The sequence below is a fragment of the Sus scrofa genome, chromosome 2 (assembly GCF_054392235.1).
Source record: "Sus scrofa isolate SSC_HxYL_T2T_F1_AM1 chromosome 2, Sscrofa_HxYL_maternal_Yorkshire_Landrace_v2.0, whole genome shotgun sequence".
NCBI classification, from domain to species: Eukaryota; Metazoa; Chordata; class Mammalia; order Artiodactyla; family Suidae; genus Sus; species Sus scrofa.
This window is the reverse complement of record NC_139384.1, coordinates 136,881,991-136,905,886: the sequence shown is the minus strand read 5'-3', so window position 1 is coordinate 136,905,886 and position 23,896 is coordinate 136,881,991. Positions and strand designations below refer to the sequence as shown.

At 43.1% G+C, this 23,896-nt stretch overlaps 1 protein-coding gene and 1 long non-coding RNA gene across 15 annotated transcripts in view; both read right to left on the bottom strand.

Annotated features, from left to right (window-relative positions):
- Positions 1-23,896, bottom strand: part of SNX24 (sorting nexin 24) — a 157,727-nt gene that overhangs the window by 131,285 nt on the left and 2,546 nt on the right. The window lies entirely within an intron of this gene.
- LOC146405713 (uncharacterized) lies at positions 1,471-5,703 on the bottom strand. Its single transcript, XR_014838668.1, has 2 exons — positions 3,788-5,703; positions 1,471-2,934 (listed from the first exon to the last, which is right to left on the bottom strand). It is a non-coding gene; the product is annotated as an uncharacterized LOC146405713 (long non-coding RNA).

Sequence of the window (23,896 nt, the reverse complement as noted above, 5' to 3'; positions counted from 1 at the left end):
TCCTCCTGCCCTCTCTGCCCTTCCTAGGACAGCGGCGGGGGCCCCAACCACCAGCAGGCCTCGCCCACCCACGTGCTCCAACTGGACTCAACACCAACCAGGTGCCTGGAAGGAAGGGAAAGCACCTACGTGTCAGGTTCTGTAAATAAAGGAGGTGGCACCCACCTCCCCACCTCATTCTCCCACCACTGTCCCAAGGGGGAAGTTCTCTCATTACCCTGAAATTCTTTGCCTCAGAGCAGCTGTGCTATTCATGGACCCTCCCTGGCGGGTCGTGACTCTGCTGTATGGTCTTGTAAGCAGATAGGGTAGGGAGTCCCTGGAGAAAGAGAACAGGCATGACTTCTTGACATAAGAGAAGCCATTTTTTTAAGCTGTATTTTATGGCAGTTGAACTCTGACTCGGCAAACATTTTTGTTTGCGTCTTCTTGGTTTTTTTTTTTTTTTGGTGTTTTTTTTTTTTTTGAGCTTACAGCATGTGAACGTTCCCCGGCCAGGATTGAACCCCAGCCACAGCAGTGATAAAATCAAGTCCTTAACCACTAGGCCACCAGGGAACGACTCCAAGAGAAGCCATTTTGGCCTAAGCCATTCTGTGATCCAAGCCTGGCCACAATGCTTGTCTTTGAACAGGTCCCCGTAATCAGGAAACTAAGGAAATATAAGAACGAAGGAAAAGCAGTCAGGAAACAATAGTCCAGGGATAAATCAGAGTCCTAGTCCCTCCTCAAGGGATGGACATCACATCACAGTGTGATACAGTCTGAATTCTGCAGGAACTAAGACCCATTACCTAGGTCTGGATGTTGACCCACCCTTGACTTCAGTCAACTAAAGCTTGGACTCTCCACCTCTGCCCCAATTCTGTGCTGAACTCTCCACCCCTTCATGAATATGCATGTGCCCTTAGCTTAAAACTTCCCCGATTTTGCTGTGTGGGGAGACACAACTTTGGGACAGATCTCCTGTGTTCTCCTTACTTGCTGCAAGTAATAACCCCCTTCCTTCTATGGATCTTTGGCTTGGTTGTGTCTTTTGGCTCAACACCTACCAAAAGGCAAACCCATTTTTCAGGTAACAGTCCTTCTTCCTCTCGCTTTTCCTGCCCTGAATCACCTTGAGACCCAGGCATCTTCTGAATAGAGTGGACCACGTGCAGTGACCACTTTTCAGAGCATGGTCTGAGGGAATCATCACTCAGTAACGCATAGGCTTAAAGGAATAAGAAGCAAACTCTTGGGCAAAGGTGAAAATCTCATCATTGGTAACTGGGAGAAAGTGACACTAGAAATGGTTCAGAAAGGAAAAGGACAAGCTAACCCACTTTGGGTAGGAGAGTGGAACAGGCTTCCTGCAGGGAGAGGAGCTTGAGAAGCCCAGATCCTGTAGCAACTGAGAGACGGAAGGACAGTTCAGGAATGTAGGGCAGAAAGTACCAAGCGAAGACATCAGAGATCAAGAACAGTAAATTTTATTTTTTTTATTCACCATTATCTCTCAGCTACCAATTCCTGACAGTTCCTCAAGCCCACTGTTCTGGAATCTCTTATGTCCACCCTCTTGGGCACTGTTCCAGTCCAGGCCTTCATCAGGGTCATTTCTCTAGCCCCCTACCCTAGCCTGGGCCACAGCAATAGTCCCATAGCTGACTCCAATCAACTCCCTTTGAAAACATTCTGTATATCAGGGTCGGTTGGTCAACATGATGTCCTCATTTTCATGTCACCTTACTGCAACTCTGTTTATTTCTGCATAAAGTTATGAGAGTTCAAAGATTCCGATCCCACCCTTACCTGATGCCAGTGATGGGCATCCCTCCTCTCCACTCCAGCCCCACAAAGCAACTCAGACATCCCACCTACTGGAATGTGCCCTCCTCTCGCCACTCTCCCTCAAAAGTGGAATGAACTCTGACACCTCAGCACTGGTGGCTCCACCCTCCAGGAAAAAGAGAACCAAGACAGTCCTTCCACAGGGACCTCCGCCACCTGGCTCTGCCCATGTACCCAGATACTTCACCCTCCACCCACCACGATCTCCTGCACTCTGGACACTGCTCTCTTCCCACCGCACCCTCCATCAATATGTCCATTTACACCTTTCTACCTTTGGCCGGGGGGTGTGTTCCTTCACAAAAGCCTTATCCTTTCCATCTGCTTATCTAGATCTGACTTGGGCTTTAAGCAGCTTAAGCCCTATTTCTTGCAGGAAGACTTCTCGGCACTTTATTCTTCACTGACCTCATTCTCGAAAGCTCCGTTCAATACAATTTGCTGTTTTTCTAAGTATCACCATAAACCATTTGTTAATGCTTCATGGGCGCTATGTCACTGGTATAGAACTAAACTGCAAACCCCTTGAGGGCTAGAATCATGCCTTATCATTGTCAACTGCCCATAGATGTTACCCACTAGGCATTCAAAGGCTTGATTTAAGTTACACCGATTAATTATGCTACTTTTCTAATAGGTAAATGCTGTACTTCCCTTGTATGCAGAGACGAACAGCACAAGAGATTAAATGGCACTGACATTTAGTAATCTCCATCTATCTTTCATGGAACTCTCCCTGAAAATTAGCTTTCTTTCAATGTTACAAATAATTAAGCAGCTAGCTGGTTCAAAATATGATAAGGAGCTTTCAAAGACTAAGATTTTATAAACTAACATTACTACAAATGCCAATGAAAATAAATATATCTCTAACATAAAGCAAATGTGGCTTTTTAAAAAACTCTCCAGGAATTCCTGCTGTGGTGCAGTGGAAATGAATCCAACGAATAACCATGAGATTGCGCGTTTGATCCCTGGCCTTGGTCAGTGGGTTAAGGATCCGGCATTGCCATGAGCTGTGGTGTGGGTCGCAGATGCGGTTCAGATCCTATGTTGCTGTGGCTGTGGTAAGGGCCGGCAGCTGTAGCTCTGATTAGACCCCTAGCCTGGGAACCTCCACATACTGCAAGTGCAGCCCTAAAAAACAAACAAACAAACAAAAAATTAACAAAACTGCAAATCTAAAAAACTGGAAAATACACTTTCAAAACGACACTACCATAGCCAACCTAAGAATCCAGTGCTTACCCATACAGTATGAGCTGGAATTGGCACATATACCCTGAAGTACACAGAATGACCAGCCAACAAGGACCTGCTGTACAGCACAAAGAACTCTACCCAATATCTTGATGGTTTATGAGGGAAAAGAATCTCAAAGTGAATGGATGTGTGCACATGTAAAACCAAATCACTTTGCTATACAGCAGCAAATTATCACAAAATTATCACACACACACGCACAGAGGGAGTTTCTGTTGTGGCTCAGTGGGTTAGGAACCCGACTAGTGACCCTGAGGATGCAGGTTGGATCCCTGACCTTGCTCAGTGGAATAAGGATCCGGCATTGCTGTGAGCTATGGTGTAGGTTGCAGGTGGGGTTCAGATATGGTGTTGCTGTGACTGTGGTGTAGGCCGGCAGCTATAGGTCCGATTTGGCTCCTAGCCTGGGAACTTCCGTGTGCTGTGGGTGCAGCCCTAAAAAGCCAAAAAAAAAAAAAGAAAAGAAAAGAAATCCAACACAAAGATTTAAATTTTTAGAGGGTGTTCCCATCGTGGCCCAGCAGAAACGAATCTGACTAGCATCCATGAAGACAAAGGTTCAGTCCCTGACCCTGCTCAGGGAGTTATGGATCTGGCGTTGCTGTGAGCTGTGGTGTAGGTTGCAGACATGGCTCGGATCTGGAGTTGCTGTGGCTCTGGCATAGGCCAGTGGCTACAGCTCGGATTTGACCCCTAGGCTGGGAACCTTCACATGCCTCGGGTGTGTGGCCCTAAAGAGAAAAAAAAAAAATTTAAATTTTTAGAAACAAATGCCAACACCAACTACTACACAGCCACCATGAGTTAAGGGCTTAAGCAGTTCCACCTGCTCAGAGCAAAGCATATAAGAATGGGTCTGGGTGGGGACTGGGTCAGCTCTACTGCCAGGCCAGAGCCATGTAAGAGTTAGGCTGGTGTCTGGCCTCTTTTAAAAACCCCTTCTTATATTGGGAAAGAGGAGGAACTCAGTTCAAAGTTTTACTTGAGAACACTGTTAGGCGTCTACTAAGAAAAGCAGCTGGCATTTCATCTAAGTGCTCAGTGATCAATAAGTAAACAGCAGTTGTCAACAACTGGCTGTTTAACCACACATTGGACACTCCTTATTCCTTCTTACATAGGAGGTGACGAGGACACCTTGGATGTCACTTTATCATCTGAAAGCACTGAAAGCGTCTTTTGATAATGCTTTTCAAAAATTACTCATTCCACTGTGATGCAGTGGGTTAAGAATCCAACTACAGCAACTCAAGTTCCTGCAGAAGCACAGATTGGATACCCGGCCGGCACAGTGGGTTAAAGGATCTGGTGTTGCCACAGCTGTGGCTCAGATTCAATCCCTGGCCTGGGACCTTCCATATGCTGCGGGTGTGGCCATAAAATTTAAAAAAAAAAATCATATACGATGAAAGAAAGGAAAAATATACAGTGACAGACTAACCTACTGGGGTTAATAACTTAACCAGAAGTCTTAGAAATATTAGGACCAGGAGGAAGGAAGGAAAGAAAGGAGGGAGGGAGGGAAGGAGGAAGCTGCCCCACACAGCAAATTCTTACTATGTGCCCAGTACTTGCCCTGGATCCTTGAGAGAAAACTGCGGTCAGCACTTGAGGGAAACGGGGGCGGCAGATGACATGCCCACGTTCCCTTGCTGGAAGTCACAAGCCAAAATGTGGAACCAAACCCGTCTGGTTCCCACACTTACCAGTGACACTTGGTGAGGTCACTAAAGCTTTCCTTTAGTTCATTTGTCTATGGATCCAAAGACATAAGAGTGTTTTAAGTGCTCAGAGCTAGAAGCACTTTGGCTGAATCAGAATATAAACCAATCCTTTAAAGCTTTAAAACACAGCTGACGTCTGTCCTTTGCGCTAAATATACACTCCATAGGGTGTCTTTTTTAAAGCAGGGTAAGGCACCTACTCCATAGTTTGAAGGCTTAGCTACAAATTAAAATCATCTGAAAAGCTAACCCTACTGAAGCCTGGGCCCCAATTACCTGGAAATCTCTGGGGCTCGGGCCTGAAACTCTTAAGAACCACTGATTTGGAAGTTTGTGCTGTGGCTCAGCAATAACCAACCTGACTGGTATCCGTGAGGATTCGGGTTTGATCCCTGGCCTCCCTCAGTGGGTCAGGAATCCAACATTGCCGTGAACTGTGATGTAGGTCACAGATGAAGCTCAGATCCTGAGTTCCTGTGGCTGTGTAGACCAGCAGCTGAAGCTCTGATTCAATCCCTAGCCTGGGAACTTCCATATGCCATAGATACACTCCTAAAAAGCTCTCGGGGGTGGGGGGGTGGGGTACCAAGAACCACTGATTTAATCTATTAAGACATGCTAAGGAGTTCCCACTGTGGCTCAGCAGGCTAAGGAACCCACGTCTCTGTGAGGATACGGGTTCAATCCCTGGCCTCATTCAGTGGGTTAAAGCTTCAGCATTGCCACAAGCTATGGCATAGGTCACAGACTTGGCTCAGATCTAGCACTGCTGTGGCTATGGCACAGGCTGGCAGCTGTAGCTCCGATTCGACCCCAGCCCGGGAATTTCCATATGCCACAGGTAAAGCCATAAAGAGGGGAAAAAAAAAAAAAAAAAAAAAAAGATGGATGTGCTGGGGCAAGTCACCTGCCTTAAAGATCTCCACAAACATCATTCAGACAATTTTAGTGCAGTTCTCAACTTTTACTGCTCATTAGAATCACCCAGGAAACTTAAAAATTCTGCTGCTCCATCCATACTCCAGAACGGTCAGACTCTCTGAGAGCAGGGGGCCCAAGTAGGTGTATAAAGATCTCCATGTGATTCCAAATGCAGCAAGGGCTGGGCATCACCACTTTAGGAGCCAGCCATCTGCACTAGAAATTCAAGCGCTTACCTGGACAGCGTCCCAGTGGGTCCTTCCCCAGCAGCACCACTACATCGACAATTAGCCTCTTTCTCAAACCCCCTGCCTTCACCTAACCAAGGTTGGTGATGGCACCCAGAAGTCTCCATCTGTCAGTCACTAGTGTCTGTCCACTTAGGAGAAAGGCTGCCTCACTCTCCCCTCTGTCCTTCAGAATCGTTCCTACTATTAAATGATTCATCTCATATACACATACATGTGTCATTCTCTAACCACTTTCAATTTTATTATCTTCACTTCCTTCTCTCACTTACTGGCATTCTCAACACAGTCACTTCTTTTGACCTCGTGGACCATGCGGGGCAGATGCTGTTCTGTGCCTGTGAAACCCAGGCAGAAAACTACAGTGTGCCTGAAACTAACCTGACATCCCAGGACTCTGCCATTCACTGCAGGCAGGCAGAACTGCTGTCCTTTTCCCTCTAGAGGATAGCTCTGTTAATAGCTGTAAAAGTTCATATGAGGAGTTCCCGTTGTGGCTCAGTGGTAAGGAACCTGACTAGTATCCATGAGAATGTGAGCTCAATCCTCGGCCTTGCTCAGTGGATTAAAAGATCTGGCATTGCTTGGAGTGATGGCGTAGGTTGAAGAGGTGGCTTGGATCTGGAGTGGCTGTGGCTGTGGTATAGGCTGGTGGCTGAAGCTCTAATCTGACCCCTAGCCTGGAAACATCCATATGCTTCGGGCGGCGGGGGGGGGCAGCTAAAAAAAAAAAAAAGTTCCTATGAAAAATTTTAAAGGAGAGAAGATTTCTGTTTCCTTTTCCAGAGAAGCAAAACTCAAAAGGTTATCCCAAAATTCCCAAAGCACACTTTTTTTTTTGGCTGCGCCCATGGCATGTAGAAGTTCCTGGGCCAGGATAAAACCCGGAATCATAGCAGTTACTGGAGCTACAGCAAGGATAACACCAGAGCCTTAACTCACTGAGCGACAGCAGGAACTCCCAAAAGCACTTTTTTTTTTAGGGCTGCACCAATGGATACTAGTCAGATTCATTTCCTCTGAGCCTCAACCAGAGCTCCCACATTTTTTGATTAATAACAAATGTTCATGGTTGAAAAGAATAAAACCCTTTGCACACTTCAGTTCTGAACTTCTGAATCATGTAAAACTTCTTACATGGGACCTAAGTGAAAAAAAAATTCTACACTGAGAGCAAAATGCTTTTTATCCAACTATACATGCAAAAGAAGTAGCATTCATTGTGAAGATATTCTCTCAAAGGGCAAGACAGGTGTTGATTAAAGCTTCTCTAAAACATACACTGCTTTGGACTACTAATGAATGGCTGACAAAATTAATCCACATCTTCACCCTGAAAACGACCCGCCTTCCACGCACACGGTGACATCGATTTAAAAAAAACATTCATAGCACTAAAAAAAAAATGCATTTGCCTGATACAGTACTTCCTATACTAGGTAAGACTTTGTTCATTACTTTGCAAAATATTTTCAATGCTATCTCAGATTATTTCTGCAAAACTGTCAATGCAAAACCCACAGACAATGAATTCAGAGTTATGATGGAAAAACAGATCTAATTTCCCTACAATTACAAGATAAAATGTAGCAATAATTTAATCATTTTTATGGTGAAGATCAAGATTATTGACTTTTGAAAATATGGTATCCACTAATATCCCAAGTTAATTTCAACCCTCTACCTAATAATTGGTACTTGAGAAGGAATTTTAGGATAATATTTAAAAGTTAATTAAAAACCGAGTAAGCATCCACATCAGTCAAGCACGACCTCTGCTCTGCCATGCATTTAAATGCATGTCACCTTGACCTGTAACACAGCCATGTAAAAAATTTTGGTCAATATAAATCAAACGTACACTAATTTATGCTGCAGGTTTCCTGGTATCTGAATCAACATTAGAAATCTAACCAGTATTTGTTATTCTGTTATTGACAAAAGGAAGCATATTTAAATGATAACAAGTACTCAAGGGTGTCATTTGGAAGTTAAATTGTTCCCCAAGGAGAGCCTCCGGAAACGGCTACATTTAAAGGTCATTTACCACCAAATTATGAACAACTGTTGCATTTATTAGCACAGGCTCAATAGTTTGGAAGCTGCAGCCATCAATTTTTACTGACAGTGAGATCTAACTGTTCACTAATAATAAACAAGGAAAACAGACCTTGTCTATAAACTTTTATTCCCTGCACTACTACTTTTTAAAAATGGAGGTACAAACTCTCCATGGGTATGCATCTGAACAGAAAATCTTCCAAGTGCAAGCAGGACTAAATCAATTTTATTTATTTATTTATTTATTTAACTTTTTGTTTTTTTAGGGGTGCACCCACAGCATATAGAGGTTCCCAAGCTAGGTGTTGAATCTGAGCTGTAGCCGCTGGCCCAGGCCACCACCACAGCAATGCCAGATCGGAGCCTGTCTGCGACCTACACCACAGCTCATGGCAACACAGGATCCTTAACCCACTGAGCCAGGCCAGGTATGGAACTGCATTCTCATGGCTACTAGTCAGATTTGTTTGCACTGAGCCACAACGGGAACTCCTAAACCACAGTTTTAATTATTATTATTATTATTATTGTCTTTTTAGGGCCAGACCCATGGCATAGGGAGGTTCCCAGGCTAGGGGTCGAATCAGAGCTTTAGCTGCTGCCCTACACCACACCCAGAGCAACACAGAATCTGAGCCAAGTCTGTGACCTACATCACAGCTCAAGGCAACGCTGGATCCTTAACCCACAGAGCGGGGCCAGGGATAGGATTCGAGTCAGATTCATCTCCACCAAGCCACGACAGGAATTCCATGGCAAGTAACTCATTTCATAGCCAATGAAGTGATGCAATGGACCCATGACCATGGAATTCACTGGTATTATCATGTTCCCCATCATCCTAAAGCAGCTGGCTTGAGAGAAGTTGGAATGGCCTTTTGCAGACTCAGTTACAGTCTGAGCCACCTGGCAATACCCCTTGCAGGCCAGGACCTGGTTCTCTAGGCGTCAACATCCAAAATATGGTGCTGCTTTTCCCAAGACCAGGATCACAAACCCAAGAATCAAGAAGTGGACAAGGAAGGGACACCATTCACTAGCTCCCCTAGTGACCCACTGGCAAAAATTTTGCTTCCTGTCCCAGGACTATATGTTCTGCTGGCCTGAAAGTCTTAATTTCAAAGGGGAAAAAAAAGTTTCCACCAGGAGACACAAGAATGATTCCACCGAACCGGAATTCAAGACTATCACCTGGCCACTCTGGTCTCCCCAGGTCTCTGAATCAGTAAGAACAGAGGAAGTTACAACATTGGCTGGGGCAATTGATCCTGACTGCCAAAGGGAAACTGGACCACTACTCCACGATGGAGGGAAGGAAGAGCATCTTGGTAACACGAGATCCCTTAGGATGTCTCTTAATATTACAATGCACTGGGATTAAATTCAACAGAAAACTGAAACAATCTAATTCAAGTGGAACTTTACTAATGTCTCAGACCCTTTAGGGATGTAAGGTCTGGGCCACCAGGTAAAGAACCAGGACCAGCTGGGGCAGTTGCTGAAGAGGAATAGCCATGAAAGGGGAACAGTGGCGAAAGAAGGTAGTTAAAAATATCAGCTACCACCTTGCAACCAGTGATAGTGAGGACGGTAATTGTCATGACTATTTCCTTCTGACTGGGTTATGACTATGTTTGTATGTGTATACACACATATATTAAAACATATATAAAGTGCATATCTTTGTTGTATTCCTTCTTTTATCTCCTTATCATGTAACCTTAGATGTATGGACTTTACGTGATAGTATTTAAGTGTTGTTAATTTCACATCGTATATTTAAGTTACAGGATGTCACCAAGGGTAAACATGACGCAAGGACTTCACCTTCTCTTCTGGGTAAGGAGTTAGTGTGTCTGAGTTACATGCAGGATACTTGTATCACATCAGGCACAATTATGACCTTATTGTTGCCTTTATTCAGAGATTAAGTATGGTTTAGGAGATACACATATGCCAAGTTGGTAAAGGGTGGACTTGGAATGGTTAATTTTATGTGTCAACATGACTGAGTCACAAGATGCCCAGATACTTGGTTAAACGTTTCAAATTAAACATGTGCAAATACAGGGCTTTTTTTTTTTTTTTTTTTCCTTGTCTTTCTAGGGCTGCACCCATGGCATACAGAGGTTCCCAGGCTTGGGGATGAATTGGCGCTGTAGCCACTGGCCTATGCCACAGCCACAGCAATGCTAGATACAAGCCATGTCTTCGACCTACACCACAGCTCACGACAACATCAGAGTCTTAACCCACTGAGCGAGGTCAAGGATCAAACGTGCGTCCTCAAGGATACTAGTCAGAGTCGTTTCCGCTGAGCCATGACAGGAAATCCCCCAAATATAGGACTTCTGATTTTCCCCCTAAATGTGTTCTACCCAAAATCGTCCACGTTTTGATAAACGGTGCCACCATTCTTCCATTTGCTCGAGTTAAATACCGTGGAGTCACCCTCATTTTCTCCCACACTCCAACTCTAATCCATCAGTGAATCCACTTGGCTCCATCATCAAAATTTGTCCAGAATCCAACAGAACTGTTCTAAGCCATCAGCATCTTTTACCTAGGATACCACAACACCCTCCTAACTCAGCTTCCCACTTGCACCTGATCCTCCTGCAGTCTATTTTCCACAATGAAATGAGACTGATGCTTCCAGAGGTTAAGTCATGCAAATAGTATGTGAGGAGAGGGACTTCCATCTATTTTCTCCGCTCCGCAACCTCAGCATCTAGAAGAGTACCACTGTACTGATCATGTGGCTGGTAATCAGTACATACTTAGTGAATCAAATCACTCCCCTGCTTCCCTCCTCTCAGAGTCAAAGCCTTATCATCCCCTCCCAGACCTACTGGGTCTGCCTGGCCCAACCCCCTTTGCTCCATCCCGCACTATCCACCCCCACCACACTACCTATGACCTCATCCCCTACTGCCCTCTATTCCCTGGCTCCGGTCCAACCCTGCTTGGACCCCTTCCTATATCTAAAATGCACTGGGCACAGTCCTATCTCATGCCCTCTGCTTTCACTGTTCCTTCTGTCTAGACAACGTTCCCTAGATAACGTCATGACTCACCCCTGCCCTTCCTTCAGGTCTGTTCCAGTGACACTTGCCCAGTGACAGCATCTCTGACGATGCCTCAGCAAGCTCTATGCCTTTTTCCTTATTTATTTCACTCAGCAGAAGCACTGGCTGAGATATTATATAGTGTAAGTATCATGTTTATTTCTGCCCCCTTCACCCATCCAGCTGGAAGGTAAGCTCCTTGAGGGTAGAAACTTTTGACCAACTCTCCTTGAAGAGAGACTTTTGACTGTTTTGTTCACTACTGTATTCTCAACAGGCAGGTTACTGCCTGCCTCTTGGTAGTCAATGAATATTTGTTAAAAAAGTATTTGTTTTCAGAGTTCCCATCTTGGCTCAGTGGTTAACGAATCCGACTAGGAACCACGAGGTTGCGGGTTCGGTCCCTGCCCTTGCTCAGTGGGTTAATGATCCGGCGTTGCCGTGAGCTGTGGTGTAGGTCGCAGACACGGCTCGGATCCCGCGTTGCTGTGGCTCTGGCGTAGTCTGGTGGCTACACCTCCAATTGAACCCCTAGACTGGGAACCTCCATATGCCTCGGGAGCGGGCCTAGAAAAGGCAAAAAGACAAGACAAAAAAAAAAAAGTATTTGTTTTCACTTTCTGTTCATATCATAAACCATGCTATAATAAATAACTTTACATGTATATCCTTACGCACTTACAGTGCAAAGAGGGGAAAGCCTGGGTCAAAAGCTTATATACACATTTTATTTAATAAATATTGCCTAACTCATCTCCAAAACAGATTCTCCAAGTTATAGTCTCACCAACAGTATGTGAAAGAATGTGTCTCCCTCACCCCCATTTTCATCAGCACTGATTTTTATCAATCTTTGTCATTTTGCCTGTTGAATTAACAAAAAAAAAAAAAAAAAACAACTAGGTTTAACTTTGCTTTTCTTTAATTATTAGTGAGACTACCTTGTCATATGTTTTTGGTCATCTGTATGCTTGATGTTTCTCTCCTCTTAAAGGCAATGAGATCCTGCTGTGTAGCACTGAGAACTATGTCTAGATACTTACGAAGGAGCATGATGATGGGAGAAAAAAATAGTATACATGTATGTGTAACTGGGTCCCCATGCTGTACAGTGGAGAAAAAAAAAATGTGGTGGGGAAATAACAAACAAACAAACAAAGACAAACCAACCAACAAACACTCTCATTACCTTTAATGCTTCCAGGATAAAATTTTATCTGTGCATGTACAGTCCCCCTAAACCACTCAACCTAACCTTCAAACTCCTGTCCCACTCCTACCACCTACCCTCCTTAGCAACTATCCAGACTTCTTACACTTCCCCAGGCCCTTCCTTGAACCTGAAATGTTCTTCCCTTTCTCATACTGGCAAAATTCCACTCACCCTTCCAGAACAAACTTTCATGTCAGCTACTCTGCGCCCACAAGACCAGTACAATGATTGAGAGAGAGAGAGTAGGCATATAGTAATCACGAGAATGGATGGTTATTCTCCCTGGCTTGGGTAATTTTGAAAATAGGATTAATTTCCACTAGCAAGGTGGAGAGAAGGGGGAGTGTGTAGAAGAGAGAGAAGCTTGCAGTTTCTAAACAATTTCTAAGTTCCTAAATTTATCTAAATTCAAAGAACTAAGAAAAGGCAGATGGTGAGACTCAACCCACTTATTGGTTCTTCCCTAAATAAAAATTACAAAGGGAAAACCTGAATAATATATCTTTTTAATAAAAATCAACAAGACAACAATAGCCTATTTCAAATACCCCCAACATCCCCTTCCAAAAAAAGGAGGGGAGGCTCAAATAAAAGGGGACACTAGAATGTTTCACTTTTAGTTTGTGGTCTTTGGAGGCAACCAACTTATTTTGACAAATAAATAATAAAAGAAAGAATCAAGCATTTATCCTGCTTTTACTATTAAAAACTACACCTCAGGGTAACTAATTTCTGACAAAGTTTCTCTTTATACGTGTATTCAAGCCAATAAATAGAGAGAGAATAATAAAAAGAACATCAATGCCTAGCAACCACTCATGAATTCACAGATCTAGACAATGGTCCTCAATAGCCACTAGCATCACAAATTATATCTGAAAATGACCAAGCCTCTGCCTTTGGACCACATAAGGAGCAGAAAAATGTATTAATAATGACACAAGGATGTAATCAGCAAAATCTACTGTGGGAAACTCTATGGGGCAAAATCACAGTTCAGAAAATGAAATAATTGTAAAAGAAAAAGAAAAAGGAAAGGAACCTATAGATTAAAAAAGACCAAGGAGATATATTAAGGACTCACATTTTATACAACAGTTTAAATCCTAATTCAAACTGCTTTAAAAAAATAATCATTCATGGGGAAAATCAGGGAAATGTGAAAAATGGACTGATATTTACAATGATGAAATGTGGCTTTTTAAATATCTGATAATGATACTATGATTGTATTTTCAAAGGGGAATTTTTGGAGTTTCCTGGTGGTTCAGCAGATTAAGTATCTGGAGTTGTCACTGCTGTGACTTGGGTCACTGATGTGGCAAGGGTTAGATCCCTGACCCGGGAACTTCTGCACGCTGTGGGAGCAGCCAAAAGCAAACCAAAAAACAACAACAAATAGAACAAAGCAAAATAATAGGAAGTTGCATTAAAAATCTAAATGAATACCTGGAAAACCAACAAAAGAATACAAGTATATGGGAGCGCTCTGGCGGTCTAGCAGTTAGGATTTGGCACTTTCACCAGTGTAGCCTGGGTTCAGTCCCTGGCCTGGGAACTGAGATTCCACATCAAGTCACTCCACATCAGAGCCAAAAAAAAAAAAAAAAAACCAAGGTATGAGCCCCATGGCTCTCTTGTTTTGGAGATGCAGTGGGGGATGGGAGAGAATGGAGAAGGTAGGAAATATGTATTTCCATGCCTCTATATAATCCTAACCTCATTTAGGTAAATATACTGGGCTCTATGAACTTGAAGGGAAAAAAAAAAATACATGTAGTAAATAATTAAAGTTAGAAAACTAAACCTGAATGAACATAGTCTAGAGTTGTTAAAGAATACTAGATGGTTAGGAGTTCCCACCGTGGCTTAGTGAAAACGAATTTGACTAGTATCCATGAGGACACAGGTTTGATCCCTGGCCTTGCTCAGTGGGTTAAGGATCCGGCGTTGCCGTTAGCTGTGGTATAGGTGGCAGATGCGGCTCAGATCCTGTGTCGCGGTGGCTGTGGTATAGGCCAGCAACTATAGCTCCAATTCAACCCCTAGCCTGGGAACTTCCATATGCAGTGGGTGCAGCCCTTAAAAGACCAAAAAAAAAAACTAGTTGGTTAAATGTAATTGCTGCTTCTGTAGTACTTGAAGATAACTGGAAAGAGTTTGTTTTACAGATCACAAATATTTATCCTGGACTTTGGTTTACATTATTGATTTACATTAAAGAACTTTTTTAAAACAAATATCTTCAAGGCAGTCCCTTCTTGAAATAATATGAATAAATCACAAACATAGCAGGAGACACTGCTCAAACCATCCTATAAGGTAGGTACAGCCATACCTCGTTTTACTGCACCTCATTTTATTTCACTTTGAGGATACTGAATTTTTCACAAATTGAAAGTGTGGGGCAACCCCATGTGGAAAAGTTCTATTGGCACCATTTTCCAATAGCATTTGTTCACTTCGTGTCTCTGTGTGACATTTCAGTAATTCTTGCACTATTTCAAACTTTGTCATCATTATTATGTTTTTGTTATGATGATCCGTGATCTTCGATGCTACTATTGTAATTAATCGGGGGCACCACAAACTGTACCCATATAAGACAGTGAACTTGGTCAATAAATGGTGATCCATCGCCCAGCCATTCGCCTGTCTCCTTCTCTTTCCTTGGGCTTCCCTATTCCCTGAGATACAACAACATTGAAATGAGACCAGTTAATGACTCTACAATGGCCTCTAGGTCTTCAAGTGAAAGGAAGAGTTGCACATCTCACTTTAAATCAAAGCTACAAATGATTAAACCTGTTGAAGAAGGCAAGCTAAAAAGCCAAAATAGGCTGAAAGCTAGGCCTCTTGTTCCAAACAGCCAAGGTGTCAATGTATGATCTTCTTTGCAGAACAGATACTGACCCAGAGACGTTGAAAAACTTCTGGTCACCAAAGGAGACAGGTTGGTAGGGAAGAGATGGGCTGTGGGTTTGGGATGGAAATACTGTAAAATTGGGCCGTGATGACTGTTGTAAAACTATAAATACAACAAAATTCACTGAGCTAAAAGACAAAACAAACAAAAATGATAACCATTTTTAAAAAGGTGTGAATGCAAAGAACAAGTTCTTGGAGGAAATTAAACATGCTATTCCAGTGAACATACGAATGACCAGTAAATAAGTAAATAACAACAGCCTTACTGCTGAGATGGAGAAAGCTCTAGTGGTCTGGATAGAGGATCCAATCAGCCAGGACATCCTAAGCCAAAGCCTAATGCAAAAAAGGCCCTAACTCACTTCAAATCTATGAAGCCTGAGAGAGATAAGGAAGTTGCACAAGAAAAGTTAAAAGGTAGCAGAGTTTGGTTTATGAGGTTTAAGGAAAGAAGGTGTCTCTACAACATCAAAGTGCGAGATGAAGCCGCAAGTGCTGATGCAGCCGCTGCAGCAGGTTATCCAGAAGATGTCGCGAAGATGATGAGTGCAGGTGGCTATACTAAACCATGTAATCAAAACAGCCTTCTATTGGAAGAAGATGCCATCTAGGACTTTCACATCTAGAGAAGAGAAGTCAATAGTGGCTTCAAAGCTTCAAAGGACAGGCTGACAGTCTTGTTAGGGGTGTAGGCAGCAGGTGACCTAAAGCTGAAGGCAGTGCTCATTTACCACTCCAGTAATCCTAGGGTCCTTCAGAATTACACTAAATCTACTCTGCCTGTGATCTCTAAGTGGAACAACAGAGCCTGGATGACAGCACATCTGCCGACAACATGGCTTACTGAATATTTTAAGCTCACTCTTGAGACCTATTGCTGAGGAGAAAAAGATTCCTTTCAAAATATTACTGCTCAGTGACAATGCACTGGTCACATCTCTGATGGAGGTGTACACTAAGATTAATGTTGTTTTCATGCCTGCTAACACAACATCTGTCCACAGCCTGTGCCAGAGATTAAGAAATAGTTTCAAATTTAAAGTCTCACTTCTTAAGAAATGCATTTCACAAGGCTATAGCTGCCCTAGACAGTGATACCTCTAATGTATTTGGGTGAAATAAATTGAAAACCTTCTGGAAAGGATTCACTAGTCTAGATGCCATTAAGAACATTCATGATTCATAGGAAGAGGTCAAAATATCAACACTACCAGATGTTTGGAAGAAGCTGATTCCAACCCTTCATGGATGACTTTGAGAGGTCCAAGACTTTAGTGAAGGAAGTCACTGCAGATGTGGCAGAAAGAGAAAGAGAACTAGAATTGGAAGTGGAGCCTGAAGACGTGACTGAATTGCTGCAATCTTATCAAAAAACGTGAACAGATGAGCTCATGAGAGTTCCTTCTTATGAGCAAAGAAAGTGGTTTCCTGAGATGGAATCTACTCCAGGTCAAGATGCTGTGAAGATTGTTGGAATGACAACAAAGGATTTAGAGTATTACATAAACTTAAGTGATAAAGCAGCAGGGTTTGAGAGGACTGACTCCAGTTGTGAAAGAAGTTCTGTGGGTAAAATGCTATCCAACAGTATGGCATGCTGCAGAGCAAGCATTCAGAAAAGGAACAGTCCACTGACACAGTAAACTTGACTGTTGTCTTAACTTAATAGCCACAGCCACCTCAACCTTCAACAACCACCACCCAATCAGTCTGCAGCCATTTAGGTCAAGGAAAGACCCTCCACCAGCAAAGATTATGCCTCACTGATGGCTCTGATAATAGTTAGCATTTTTTTAGCATTAAGATATTTTTGTGTGACTTCCTTTTTTATGATATTTGCTTTACTGCAATGGTCTAGAACTAAACCTGAAATATCTCCAAGGTGTGGGCGTACTAGTATTCTTTGACAGATGAGGAAAACAAGACAGGGAAATTAAGAAGCTTGCCCAAAGCCTGACTGTGGGCTAAAGGCTGCAGGCCAGATTTGAGGCCGACCGCCTAAGTCTATCCATTGCCTGTGCTTTTTCATTGCTAGGCTGTGCCGAGTTCCATCATAAACTGGTGGAAGATTATAATTAGGCTTTTGCCAAATGGCAAAAATTACCAAGGAAGAATCTGAAATAATCAAGATCTGATTTAATCTGTACAGGTTCATTTCTAGTAACACGCCTGCCTCATTTTTGAGACACAGTGTGCCACAATTTGGACTAATAACTTAGCACCACATCAAAGCAGACAGAACTAAATGCAATGTGACATCCCGGATGAGATCCTGGAACAGAAAAAGGACATTAGTGGAAAAACTGGTAAAATCCAAAAAGTCTGGAGCATGGCTAATAATAATGTACAAATGCTAGTTTCCTTGTTTTGACGTTACCATGGTAATGTATAACGTCAACAGGGGAAACTGGGTAAGGGGTACAGAGGAACTGTCAGTATTCATTTTGCAACTTTTCTGCAAATTTAAAATTATTTCAAAACCAAAAGTTTATTTCAAAAGACTAGAGGAAGTACCCTTGTGGCATAGAAGATTAAGGACTCAGTGCTGTCGCTGCAGCAGCTCCAGTCGCTGCTGTGGCACAGGTTGGATCTCTGGCCTGGGAACTCTGACAGGCCGCAGGCAAGGCCAAAAAAAAAGAAAAAGAATGAATTTCTAAGCACTGTATTTGCAAAATTCAACCCTCTTGTAAAATTTTTGATTTTTAAGTGAATGTAACATTCTGTCAAGAATATTTTCAAACTATATTTCTTATCTTTAAGGGTAAAGAACTTGTCTTCCACAAGCTTGACCCACTCAACACATGTATAATTGTTCGCTTATGCTGAGACTTCACCATGAGCGAGGCACTGGGCCAGCTATGTCCTTGTTCACAAAGCCCTCCCTCATCATGGGTGCTTAGAACGGGCGACTGGAAGATACAGTTGGAGACACTGTGCTCTCACTATCCTTCTGACCTTCTCCCACTATGGTGTCTGCAGGGTTAGGTGGCAGGAATGGACTGACCTCATCCCTAACTCCAGAGATGCCACCGATTTTCACTCCATCTAGTTAACATATCCTTGCCTTGGTGACTGGTTCAGGCACACGGCATTCCCCAGGCAAGAGCACTGAGTGAGAAACCAACTGGGGATAGTGAGAGGAGAAGGAAGAAAATTGCCCTTGCTCTGAACAAACACTCCTTCCTCTGGATGTTGTCAAATACACACACACACACATACACACACACATACACATATATATATATATATATATTTTTTTTTTTTTAGGGCCACACCCATGACATATGGGAATTCCCAGGCTAGGGGTCCAGTCAGAGCTACAGCTGCTGGCCTACACTACAGCCGCAGCAACACAGGATCCGAGCCCTGTCTGACACCTACACCACAGCTCACGGCAATGCTGGATCCTTAACTCACTGAACGAGGCCAGGGATCCAACCTGTGTCCTCATGGATACTAGTCAGGTTCATCTGCTGAGCCATGGCTGGAATTCCCAATTTTTTTTAATCTACAGTGTGTTGTCATTTTGTCACCAGGTGGAAACTACGCTGAGGATGAAGGAGAGGGACGAAGTGTCCAGGTTCCCTTACTCAATCTCTCAGTCTCTCTCACAAATATAAACTGGCAGTAAAAATACTTCCTATAGGACTTCCCATTGTGGCTCAGCGGCAATGAACTTAATATCCATGAGGATGCAGGTTCGATCCCTAGCCTCGCTTGGTGGGTTAAGGATCTGGCGTTGCCGTGAGCTGTGGTGTAGGTCACAGATGTGGCTTGGATCCTGTGTGGCTGTGGCGCAGGCCGGCAGCTGCAGCTCTGATTCAACCCCTAGCCTGGGAACCTCCATCAGTGCAGCAACTAAAAAGACAAAAAAAAAAAAAAAAGAAGTCTTTACTTGCCAGATTTCATAATGAAATACATACAGGTAAAATTATTTTGGATTTGCTTTAAAATACTCCAGAGTTTTTTTAAATGTAATTATGAAGGGTGCTGAGTGAAATAAAAATTTAATAGTGAAGTTGAGTAACAGGTACAGGTGGTTCATTACACTGTTCTATTTATGTATTTTAACCCATAAAATATAAAACGCTGATTATCCCTGTAGACATCTCAATAGTGTATGGAGCTGCCTCATATGTTACAATGCGTAATACAGGAAGTAAATCAATGAGAGTCTAGATCTCAAGAAAAGCATATACTTATACAAGCGCAATGCAGTTATCGATATATAGTTAAAAAGGACTTGAAATTCAAGTACTAAATTCAATACCTTGATTTTAAGAACTACAAAAAAATGAAATGTAATACGCTCAAAGGTTTATGTACTTACTAAGTAGTCATTCTAGTTTTGCTGTTTTTAGCAACAGCATATCTGAAAATGGAGAATACTAGCCTATCCTGGTGCCCAGGATCTGCTTATCTCATGTCCAAGAGACTGTTCTCCATCCTCACCTGACAAGGTCACAGAGCCAGGTCTAGCACTTGCCTTCTTGTAAAGCGTCTACCATTCTATCTTGCCTGCTTCACATCCCTGGGTTTCCTCCTCCCCCTGGGTACCATGCTGAGCATTCTTTGCCCATGCGGGTTCTGGGACACTACCTCCTGCCTCTTTTCCTCACTTTACATCCTCTTCCTGGGAAGAGCATCACCTCCTCTTTTTTACACTGAATGATCCCCTGGAACCATATTTCTAGACCAGATCTCTCTATACATCCTGAATTCCAAAATGAAGTGGCCTCATCTGCCACCAAAAACTGAGCAGGCCCCCAAATGAAACTGTCTTCACATCAGCTCTTTTTATTCAGTCACTGGCACCTGTATGCACAGGAGTCACCCTCTGCGTCATATCTGGTCACCAGACCCTGGAGATTCTTGTAAGTCATCCCCTTTCCTTTCCCAGTTGCCTTAGCTCAGGGCCTCATCCTCTCCCTTCTGGTTTTTTTTGCAAGCATCTCTTAATTATTAATGCTTCAGGGTCATCTTTCTAAATGCAGAGCTAATCATGTTACTTCCTTCCTTAAACCTCCGGCTACTTCCCACTTTCTGAAGCTGATGTCCACACTCCGTTAAAGCTCTCCAGGCTAGCGAGCTGGTCTCTCCACACCTCTCTCGGTCAGGAGTCATTCTGCAAGACCCCCCCCTGCCCAAATGGAAGAGCTGCTTCACACCTGGAGATTACTGAATTTCTTCTCTTACTGACAGGGATGGAGTAGGCACAGGTAGTTGTATAAGTCCCAATAAAAGTTCATAGATCAAGAGGGAAATCTAGGGGATGTTGGGAGATCACTGTAAGTTAATAAATTGCCCCCAAAAGCCATTAGAACAAGGCAGGCTTGCTTGACTAGTGGAGGTGATGCTCTTCCCGGGAAGAGGTTGTTGGGTGGAGGATGGGGTGAAGTCTGCATTCAGATTCACACCCAGGGCAGGAGTTTGAGAACTGCCTTTCTGCTGATGTGAGTACACACCTTACTGGATACGAAGAAGGAGCTACTGCTCTAAGAAAGAGGAAGAGGTGCTCTTTTCTGATCCCCACTCCCCTTGGATGATAAAATTGTAGCCCACTGGATCCTTGGGGCAGAGCCTCCTCACCCACCTGCTTGCATCTTTCACAAGCGTCCTATCCTAATAAATCTATTTCTTGCCTATCACTGTCTCTTGCTGAATTCCTTCTGAATGGAGGCATACAGAACTGCTCCGAAGGAATTCAGCAATAGCCAAGACATGGAAACAACCCAAATGTCCATTGACAGATGATTAAATTAGGAAGATGTGGTTTATATACACAATGGAATACTACTCAGCCATAAAAAAGTGGCACAATGCCATTTGCAGCAACATGGATGGAACTAGAGACTCTCATACTGAGTGAAATAAGTCAGAAAGAGAAAGACAAATAGCATATGATATCACTTATAACTGGAATCTAACATACAGCACAAATGAACGTTTCCACAGAAAAGAAAATCACAGACTTGGCGAATAGACTTGTGGCTGCCCAAGGGAGAGGGAGGGAGTGGGAGGGATCGGGAGCTTGGAGTTAACAGATGCAAACTATTGCTCTTGGAATGGATTTACAATGAGATCCTGCTGTGTAGCATTAAGAACTATGTCTAGATACTTACATCGCAACACAACGAGAGGAAAAAGTGTGTATGCATGTATGTGTAACTTGGTCCCCATGCTGTACAGTGGAAAAAAAAAATGAAAAAAAAAAAAAGAAAAGAATCTGAACCTCAGTAAGTCCAGACATTGGGTGAGTGCTAATTTAAAACGTGGGTTCAAGTCCCAATCTGGGTTTAGGCTGGGTTCGAGTCCCAGAATGTGCGTTCAAGTTCCTGTCTATGTTCTGGCTAGGTTCAGGCTGTTAATGCTGTCAGTTTCACTATGAGACGACTCAGTCATTCATTATTTATTCAGCACACATGGGGTGAATTTCCACTAGGTTCTCAGCCTTGTGTATGAGCACAGCAGGGGAGATGGACGCTGTCCTAGCCTCTAGGAGCGCTCAGCCTAGCAGGGAAAGAGGTATTCAACAGATACACTACGGAGCAGGGGGTGGGATGGGAAAGATTCACCTGCATTTTGTTACAGTATTTTTCTCTTAATTCTTTGTGAACTAAGATGATTTGGAAGTAGCCCTTTTTTGTTTGGTTGGTTTGGGGGTCTTTTCTTTTTTTTTTTTTTTTTTTTGTTAATCTGGAGTTTTAGATGAGAACGTCTTTTTCCTGAGAGCAAACTTTGCCCCACCCTTCCTCTTTCTAGAATTCACAATCTCAGGAAAACCCTCATCAAATTTCAAAAGTCAGCATTCCTGAGCAGCCCTCCCCCAGCCCCACGGCCAGCACACACCCCTAAGGCAAAGCAGAATGGCCAGGTCCCTCAAGACTCCAGCTGAAACCCACACACCCTAACCCTTCCCCACCCTGCTAGGGGCTGAGAGTCCCTAAGAACAGAAACAACATCCTTCCACTTGGCAATCCCCACCTAACACCAGTGTAGACCCAGAAGTATGTCAATATTCAGAGGGCAAAAATTCACTCTTTAGAAGTAAATTACTTTGTACATTGAGCATAACTTTGTATAAACTTTTTCAATAACAATGCAGCAATACCGATAAAAACTTAGAAGGCCTCAAGTACCACTTCTAGGTAATGTCCTACAGAAATCCTAGGAGTAGACATTAACAAAGTATGCACAGGGGTGTGTGTGTGTGTGTGTGTGTGTGTGTGTGTGTGTGTGTGTGTGTGTGTGTGTGTGTGTGTGTGTGTTACTCCACTCCATCAACAAGGTATGAACCTTGATGGCACAGGAGAAAAATGTTTCCTATTTTAAGGACCCCTGAGACAAAGGAAGAGTTTATACTTGGAGTTAGGTCCATAATTTCCTACTGCTGACTGTGGCATGAGGTATAAGAAAATGTTGTGGTCTAGAATTATAGCAGGTTTTACTAATGTCTAACCTGACAAGGTCTAGGAAATCATTTATCCCTTTGAATCTTCACATATACATCTTGATTTTTATGAGAAATTACTTCTGATATTTTCATGTTTTGTCAGTTTGTGATTTCCACTGTAGTGTGTGTGTGTGTGTGTGTGTGTGTGTGTGTGTTTAGGGCTGCACCCGCGGCATATGGAGGTTCCCAGGCTAGGGGTTGAATAGGAGCTGCCAGCCTATACCACAGCCACAGCAACACCAGATCCAAACCCCATCTGCAACCTACACCACAGCTCACGACAACACCGGATCCTTAACCCACTGAGCAAGGCCAGGGATTGAACCCTCATCCTCATGGATACTGGTCGGGTTAGTTAACCACTGAGCCATGGGAACTGCAAGGGATGTCTTATTTCAACTTTCAGTGTGGTTGCTAAAAACTAGAAGCAAATGTCAGTGGCCATCAAAAGAGATCCATGTAAACAAATTATGGGGAATTTCTTCTATGCAAGATCCCTTTGCTAGTAGCTAAAAGGAGGAGACAGACCTATCCATATTGACAGAGAAAGATACCCCTAAGTTGTAGGATGACGGTAATAGTGAAATCATGCTATTTATTCTAAAAAAGAAAAACAAAATACATTTTCATAGCATAGGGGGAAAAGTCTCAAAGAAAGCACCCCTATACTTTATGTCTGAGGGCATGAGACTAGAAGCCGGGAAGAAAAACCATCCTTTCTACTTAAAATTTCCTATCACTGAATTTGTTAGAATGCAATGTAATACTCATTAAATTTAAAACAAAACCACTAAAGTCAAAAGGTACTTTTTATACTAAAGAACACATGATTTTACCAGTTTCTTGTTTAAGGAACTGAGATTTTTTAAATTCTGTTTTTCTCTCTCTCAGCTTTTTTTTGTGTGTGTGTGTCTTTTTAGGGCCATACCTGATGCATATGGAGGTCCCAGGCTAGGGGTTGAATTGGAGCTACAGCTGCCAGCCTATGCCACAGCCACAGCCATGCCAGATCCGAGCCGCATCTTTGAGCTACACCACAGCTCACAGCAATGCAGGATCCTTAACCCACTGAGGGAGGCCAGGGATTGAACCTGGGGTCTCTGAAACGAATCTGACTAGTATCCATGACTAGAAATGGATACTAGTCAGATTCGTTTCCGCCAAGCCCCAACGGAACGCCTGGG